Here is a 6,839-nt window from a genome sequence, read left to right as displayed (position 1 = left end):
AAACAGGTAGTTGCAATTTTGTTGCTCTTGCAAGAGGAGATGAATGCATGTCTTTCTACTCGGCCATCTTGAACACTCTTTTAATATTTTAATGGAAAAAATTAGGCATAGTTGTAGACTGAAGGGAAGGTGCGAATTTAGGGATACTGAAAATACGGGTACTGGAGGGAAAACCCATAACTGACAGCTCAAGGTAAGAGAAAAAATAGGACAGAGATTGCTATTACTATGACTTAACACACAAGACCACAGGTTCTGGAAACTAGAATACCTGGGGTTTTCTTCTGGTTCAACATTGAATATGTCTGAGAATTCAGAAATCTGTTAAATGGTGTAAGTCTTACAGGATGGAGAACACATGTATACCTGTGGTGGATTCATGTCAATGTATGGCAAAACCACTATAATATTGTAAAGTAATTATCCTTCAATTAAAATAAAAACAAATTTATTTTAAATAAATAAATAAAATGGAAACAATAACTACATCACAGAACCATTATGAGGAAAAAATTAAAAAAATGGAAAAAAATCCCATGAAACACTTCCTGGTGCTCAGTAAACATTGTTGATACTAATATTATTATTAAACTTTTACATACATATCTTTACAAAGGAGATATGTTACCCATTTATGTAAAATACAAAGAAAAGAACGATTAAAGACATAGATAAGTTTAGGTAATCAAGGATGAGGGAAAATTATTTTATCTCTGAAGAAGCTCATATGCTGTAGGTACAATATGCACATTTCCTTGGGAATGGTAGCCTGAAAAAGTAAAAGTGTTAAGTCACTCAGTCGTGTCTGACTCTTTGCGACCCGAAGGACTGTAGCCTGCTGGGCATCTGAGTCCATGGAATTCTCCAGGCAAGAATACTGGAGTGGGGGGTCATTCCCTTCTGGAGGGGATCTTCCCGACCCAGGGATCTTAACTTGATCTTCCATGTTACACACAGATTCTTAATAATCTGAGTCTTGTAAGGCCAAATTAAATGTTTCAGTCATTTTCTAAACTTTGATCAAATATGGAGGTTGTCAACAAAATATTGCAGGTCCGAGTGATGGGCGGGCTGCGGACGCTGGCAAATCAGGCCCAAGATGTAGAGCTGGTGATGCCTGACCAAGCATCTGACCCAAAGCTGGGTGGGGGACAGAGTAGGGGACAGTAGTCAGGGCTGGTGGGAAAAGGAGGTGGTGGCAGGAGCGAATCTATTATCAACAGTGTGAAAGCATGACCCGGAGCCTAAATTCCTAGGAGGGTGAGACAGTGCTGTGCTTGCATGGGCCTCTTCTTTATGAAATTAAGAAGCTACAAGTGGCCATAAAAGATAACCCAGGGACATACTTCACACAATACAGTGGTTGGAATGTGTTCCAGAAAGCAGAGTCCTCAGGCCCGTGCCTATCAATGTGCAGAAGCAAGGAAAACTCCAACAAGCCAGTCAGGAGTGGTATGCAGAAGGGAAGATGCAGGTGAGGGGGCTACCCTGGCAAGAAGCCTGGTGAGATGCAGCAGATAAATGCTGAACTGAAAACAAAAAGAACCAACAAAAGACTGGAGATGGCGGTAGCCCTGGTGAGAAACCGCAGCCTCCTCACTGAAGAAGGGCTCGAAGAGATCCTACTCTTGAAAGCAAGGAAACATTCAGGAGCAGAGCTGAAGTCAAAGTCTCAAATCCTGAAAAACTCAAACGGTGTCTTGTTGATGACTGGGGCGTAAGTTCCAGTCCAAAACAAGCTCTTTCATCTATCTGCCAAGAAGAATGTGGATTCCATTCTACTGTGAGTGTGGTCCATAGCTTACATAGCTTGTGACTCTTTGCATCCCCATGGACCACAGCCCACCAGGACCCTCTGTCCATGGGATTCTCGAGGCAAGAATAATGGAGGGGGTTACCATGGCCTTCTCCAGGGGACCTTCCTGACCCAGGGATTGGACATGTATCTCCTGTCACTCCTGCTCTGAGAACAATTCTATCTCTTCTGAGTCTTGGAAGACCAAACTTTTTATCTCATTCATCTTCCTCCTTCTGACCAAATATTGAGGTCCTCAACAAAATATTGCATGTCCGGAATCTGGGCGGTCTCCAGACACCAGCAATTCAGGCCCAAGATGTATCACTGGTGATGCCTGACAGCGTGTCTGATGCACACCTGGCTGGGGGAGAGTGTAGGGGGCAGCAGTCAGGGCTGTTGGGAGAAGGAGGTGGCAGTAGTAGCGATTTCTTATCAATGGTGTGGAAGCAGGACCCAGAGCCTAAATTCCCAGGAGGGTGAGAGAGTGCTGTGCTTGCATGGGACTCTTCTTTATGAAATGAAGTAGTTACAAGTTGCCATAAAAGACAACCAAGCTTCGTGGCTCATGGCTCAGCATGTGGCCGAGGGCTTGGTCCAGGACAACCTGGAACTGCTGGCCTCGGTGGCCGTGGTGGTATCATCCCTGACTATCACCGATGCATTCATTCCAGCCAGTGAGGACACAGCCTCGCCACCCCAGGCGCCCCATCAGAGGTTCACCTGCTCCTTCCTGAGCTGCAGTGCAGTTTACAACAAGGCCTGGAAGCTGGACTCACACCTGTCCTCCACATGAGGGAGAGACCATTTGTTTGTGATCATGAAGGGTGTGGCAAGGCCTTCGTCAAGGACTACCATCTCAGCTGCTATGCCCTGATTCAACCAGAGAAAAGCCCTTTGTTTGTATATCCAGTTGCTGTGAACAGAAATTCAACAAAAAATCAAACACAAATCAAATATTGCAGGTCTGGGTGATGGGCGGGCTGCAGACGCCAGCAAATCGGGCCCAAGATGTAGAGCTGATGATGCCTGACCAAGCGTCTGACTCACAACTGGGTGGGGGAGAGTGTAGGAAGCAGTAGTGCTTGAGTGGGCCTTTTCTTCATGAAATGAAGAAGCTACAAGTTGCCATAAAAAGTAACCCAGTGACATACTTCACACATTACAGTGATTGGAATGGGTTCCAGAAAGCAGTCCTCAGGCCCATGCCTATCAATGTGCAGAAGCAAGGAAAACTTCAACGAGCCAGTCAGGAGTGGTATGCAGAGGGGAAGATGCTGCCCCTGACAAGAAGCCTGGTGAGATGCAGCAGATAAATGTTGAACTGAAAACAAAAAAGAACTGACAAAAAACTGGAGATGGTGGTAGACCCAGTGAGACACTGCAGCCTCCTCAGCAGAGAAGGGCTTGAAGAGATTCTACTCTTGAAAGCAAGGAAACATTCAGGAGCAGAGATGAAGTCAAAGTCTCGAATCCTGAAAAACTCAAACAGTGGCTTGTTGATGACTGGGGTGTAAGTTCCAGTCCAAAACAAGCTCTTTAATCTATCTGCCAAGAAGAATGTGGAGTGCATTCTACTGCGAGTGTGGTTCGTAGCTTACATCGCATATGACTCTTTAAATCCCCGTGGACCATAGCCCACGAGGACACTCTGTCCATGGGATTCAGCAGGCAAGAATGGAAGGGATTACCATGGCCTTTTCCAGGGGACCTTCCTGACCCAGGGATTGGACCTGTGTCTCCTGTTGCTCCTGCTCTGAGAAAGAATTTTTACCATCTGAGTCATGGAAGACCAAGCTTGTTGTCTTGTTCATCTTCCTCCTTGACCAAATATTGAGGTCCTCAACAAAATATTGCATGTCCAGGTGCTGGGCAGGCTGTGGATGCTGGCAAATCAGGCCCAAGATGTAGAGCTAGCTAGCGATGCCTGACGGCACATCTCACTCCACAGCCGGGTGGGAGAGAGAGTACGGGGCAGTTTTCAGAGCTGGTGGGAGGAGGCGGCGGCGGCAGCAGCGAATCTCTTATCAACAGTGTGGAAGCACGGCCTGGAGCCTAAATCCCCAGGAGGGTGAAAAGGTACTGTGCTTACATGGGCCTCTTCTTCATGAAATGAAGTAGCTACAAGTTGCCATGAAAGATATTCCAGTGACATACTTCACACATTACAGTGGTTGGAATGGGTTCCAGAAGGCAGAGTCCTCAGGACCATGGATATCAATCTGTAGAAGCAAGGAAAACTTCAAAGAGCCAGTCAAGACTGGTATGCAGAGAGGAAGATACAGGTGAGGGGCTGGCCCTGGCAAAAAGCCTGGTGCAATGTAGTAGATAAACACTGATGTGAAAACAAAAGAACTGACAGAAGACTGGAGATGGCGACAGCCGCAGTGAGACACCCCAGGCTCCTTGCCGGAGTAGGGCTCAAGTAGATCCTACACTTGAAAGTGAGAAATATTCAGGAGCAGAGCTGAAGTCAAAGTCTCAATTCCTGAAAAACTCAAACGGTATCTTGTTGATGACTATGGCATAAGTACCCGGCCAAAACAAGCTCTTTCATCGATCTGCCAAGAAGAATGTGGATTCCATTCTAGTGAAGTGGGGTTCACAGCTTATGTTGCATCTGACTCTGCATTCCCGTGGACCATAGCCCACCAAGACCCTCTGTCCATGGGATTCTCCAGGCAAGAATACTGGAAGATGTTACCATGGCCTTCTCCAGAGAACTTTCCTGACCCAAGGATCGTACCTGTGTCTCCTGTAGGTCCTGCTCTGAGAACGATTCTTTACTGCCTGAATCTTGGAAGACCAAGCTTATTGTTTCAGTCATCTTCCTCCTTCTGATGAAATATTAAGGTTCTAAACAAAATATTGCAGGTCTGGGTGCTGGGCGGGCGCGGACGCGGGAAAATTGGGCCCAAGACATAGTGCTGGTGATGCCTGACGGCACGTGTGACCAACAGCTGGGTAGGGGAGACAGTAGGGGGCAGTAGTCAGGGCTGGTGGGAGAAGGAGGCAGTGGGTGCAGCGGATCTCTTTTCAACGGTGTGGAAGCAGGACCCGGAGCATAAATTCCCAGAAGTGTGAGAGAGGCTGTGCTAGAGTGGGCCTCTTCTTTATGAAAGGAACTAGCTACAGTTCAGTTCTGTTCTGTTCAGTTCAGTCATTCAGTCGTGTCCGACTCTTTGTGACCCCATGAATTGCAGCATGCCAGGCCTCCCTGTCCATCACCAACTCCCAGAGTTCACTCAGACTCACGTCCATTGAGTCCGTGATGCCATCCAGCCATCTCGTCCTGGGTCATCCCCTTCTCCTCCTGCCCCCAATCCCTCCCAGCATCAATGAGGTGGCCAAAGTACTGGAGCTTCAGCTTTAGCATCATTCCTTCCAAAGAAATCTCAGGGCTGATCTCCTTCAGAATGGACTGGTTGGATCGCCTTGCAGTCCAAGGGACTCTCAAGAGTCTTCTCCAACACCACAGTTCAAAAGCATCAATTCTTCGACACTCACCTTTCTTCACAGTCCAACTCTCACATCCATACATGACTACTGGAAAAACCATAGCCTTGACTAGACGGACCTTTGTTGGCAAAGTAATGTCTCTGCTTTTGAATATGCTGCCTGAGTTGGTCATAACTTTTCTTCAAAGGAGTAAGCGTCTTTTAATTTCATGGCTGCAGTCACCATCTGCTGTGATTTTCAAGCCCCAAAAAATAAAGTCTGACACTGTTTCCACTGTTTCCCCGTCTATTTCCCATGAAGTGATGGGACCAGATGCCATGATCTTCCTTTTCTGAATGTTGAGCTTTAAGCCAACTTTTTCACTCTCCACTTTCACTTTCATCAAGAGGCTTTTTAGTTCCTCTTCACTTGCTGCCTTAAGGGTGGTGTCATCTGCATATCTGAGGTTATTGATATTTCTCCCGGCAATCAAGTTGCCATAAAAATAACAAAGTGACATACTTCACACATTACAGTAGTTGGAATGGGTTCCAGAAAGCAGAGTCCTCAGGCCCGTGGATATCAATCGTCAGAAGCAAGGAAAACTTCAAAGAGCCAGTCAGGAGTGGTATACAGAGGGGAAGATGCAGACGAGGGGTTGCACGTGGCAAGAAACCTAGTGCAATGCAGCAAATAAACACTGAAAATGGCAAAGAACTGACAGAAGGTTGGAGATGGTGGCAGCTCCAGTGAGACACCGTAGCCTCCTTGCCAGAGAAGGGCTCGAGTAGATCCTACAATTGAAGGCGTGAAATCATTCCTGAGCAGAGCTGACGTCAAAGTCACAAGTCCTGAAAGACTCAACCAGTGCCTTGTTGATGACCAGAGCACAAAGACCTGGCCAAAGCAAGCTTATTCATCATTCTGCCAAGAAGAATGTGGATTCCATTCCAGTGCGAGTGTGGTTCAGAGCTTAAATCGCGTCTGACTCGTTGCATCCCCGTGGATGGAAGCCCACCAGGACCCAATGTCCATGGGATTCTCCAGGCAAGAATAATAGAGGGGGATACCATGGCCTTCTCCAGGGGACCTTCCTGACTCAGGGATCGAACCTGTGTCTCCTGCCACTCCTGTGCTGAGAACGATTTTAAACAGTCTGAGTCTTGCTAGACCATGCTTACGATCTCGGTCATCTTCCTCCTTCTGACGAAATGTTGAGATCCTCAACAAGATATCACAGGTCTGGTACTGGGGGTTCTAGGGCACCGTCAAATCAGGCACATGATGTGGACCTGGCAATGCCTGCCGTGGCGTGTGACCCTCAGATTGGAGGGGGAGAGTTGAAGGGGCTGTAGTCAAGGCTGGTTCAAGGAGGAGCGAATCTCTTATCAACATGGTGGAAGCAGCACCCAGAGCCTAAATTCCCAGGAGGGTGACAGATGGCAGTGCTTGCACGGGCCTATCTTTCTTACATGAGGTAGTTACAAGTTGCCAAAAAAGACATCCAAGCAACACACAGCACACGGTACAGTGGTGGGAACAGGTTCCAGAAAGCGGGGTCCTCAAGCCCATGGCTCTCACTCTGCAAAAGCAAGGAAACCTTCAA

The 6,839-nt window shown here is 47.3% G+C and overlaps 2 pseudogenes; both read left to right on the top strand.

The window, feature by feature from the left end:
• Nucleotides 1-1,026: 1,026 nt before the first annotated feature.
• LOC120882600 lies at nucleotides 1,027-1,787 on the top strand (annotated as a pseudogene).
• Nucleotides 1,788-3,718: 1,931 nt separating this feature from the next.
• LOC120882599 lies at nucleotides 3,719-6,210 on the top strand (annotated as a pseudogene).
• The last annotated feature ends 629 nt before the right edge of the window (nucleotides 6,211-6,839 follow it).

This window comes from Oryx dammah, unplaced genomic scaffold (assembly GCF_014754425.2).
Source record: "Oryx dammah isolate SB20612 unplaced genomic scaffold, SCBI_Odam_1.1 HiC_scaffold_23, whole genome shotgun sequence".
In the NCBI taxonomy this organism is placed as follows: Eukaryota; Metazoa; Chordata; class Mammalia; order Artiodactyla; family Bovidae; genus Oryx; species Oryx dammah.
This window is presented reverse-complemented; position numbering and strand designations above follow the sequence as displayed.